We start from the raw sequence: 1489 nt of genomic DNA on the forward strand, positions 1-1489 counted from the left end.
CGTGTGTGGCACAGGGCTCACACCGGTGACTTTATGCCATGCTTGATGTGATGCCTGTCACCCAGACGTGACATTGTGGCTTCTCTCTGCTGGGGTGAGACCTCTTCAGCCTCCTCCTGGGGCTGAGCAGTGCTCTCCGGGCTTGGGGTGCCCTTCCTGGCTCTGGAGTGCCTCCAATGTGGGCACTGAGCAGGAGGATGTGGAGCTGAAGGAGGTGCTTTTGGGAGGGCACCACCAGCCTGCAGGTGAGCAGGATTTAGGGGTGTGTGGGGTGCAGTGCCAATGCCATGGCTTTGGAGGTCAAGGGATGCTCGCAAAGGGGCAGCAGGAGGGTGCCTGGGAGTGTTGGATGCATAGGACCAGGGGACCCAGAGCCTGGTGCAGTGCAGCCACCCATGCAGATGTTTCCTCTGTCCAGAGCCAGGCTTCCCTGGCGCTGGGGAATGAGGTGTGAGCAGGAGCAGGGCTCTGGCATGGGGACATGGGCTGGGCTGGGTACAGGAGGGGCGGTGGGGCAGGGCCTGGGGCTGTGTGCCCACTGACCCCTGCCTGTGGGGCTGGCAAGAAAGCAGAGCTGCCTGCCTGGCTCTGGCTGCAGCCTGTCCCTGTGCCCCCCTCCATGGGGATCTGCGATTTTGCCCCGTACGCAGCAGGGAGTTGACATGCACAGACTGAGCCAGAGCAGGGCCGTGAGCCCCACTGTCCCCCTGTGCCTGTCACTGGGGCAGCAGCATCAGTCCAGAGTGTGATGTGCGGGAGCCCAGCAAGGGAGAGCAGCACCTAGAGCAGCACTGGAGCCTGTCCTGGCCAAACGCCTGCTGGACCCCAACGCCTGCCATGGCTCAGGTTCCCTGTGGGCCAGTGAGCAGCCTGGGATGCTGCTGCAGCCGCAGGGCCCTTCATTGCTTGCGAAAAACAAAGTGCTTCTCTCTCATTCAGTGTCTGTGTCTTGCATGGGGGGTGGCTTTGGCCTTGCAGTGGTAGGGACAGTAACTGGGGAGGGGGGGCCTTGCAGTTGTATGGACATTATCTGTGGAGGGGGTGGGGCAGACAGGCTATTTGTAACTCCCTCAAGAGCTGCATCCTGCTCCAGGAGATGGGGTGGGCACAGGTCTAGGTGCCCAAGCAGCAGAAGCTCCTTTTCTTTGGTTTTACTGTTCCTGCCGGAGGGAACATAAGGCTGAGCCATGCAGAGACAGTGGCACTGGAGTGGCCCAGAGTCACTTGTGCTCGGCATGGGAAGGGTTCCTGCCTCCCAGTGTGGAGGTGGCACAAGCAGGAGCGGGGTGAGCTGCAGCCCCACCATGTCCATGGGCACCATCACTGCCCTGGCCTCTCCGCCCTTCCCTTTCCCAAAGCAGTTGGTGGGGAGTAGGCTGCAGTGCCCATGCCTGGGGATGATGTGGGGCTGCCACAGCCCTGCTGTTGGGGTGTGCGACCCAGTGTCCTTCTTGCAGGATCCAAGGTGCTGGTGTCTCGCCCTGCTTGG

Source organism: Nestor notabilis, unplaced genomic scaffold (genome assembly GCF_000696875.1).
Source record: "Nestor notabilis isolate BGI_N333 unplaced genomic scaffold, ASM69687v1 scaffold27571, whole genome shotgun sequence".
In the NCBI taxonomy this organism is placed as follows: domain Eukaryota; kingdom Metazoa; phylum Chordata; class Aves; order Psittaciformes; family Psittacidae; genus Nestor; species Nestor notabilis.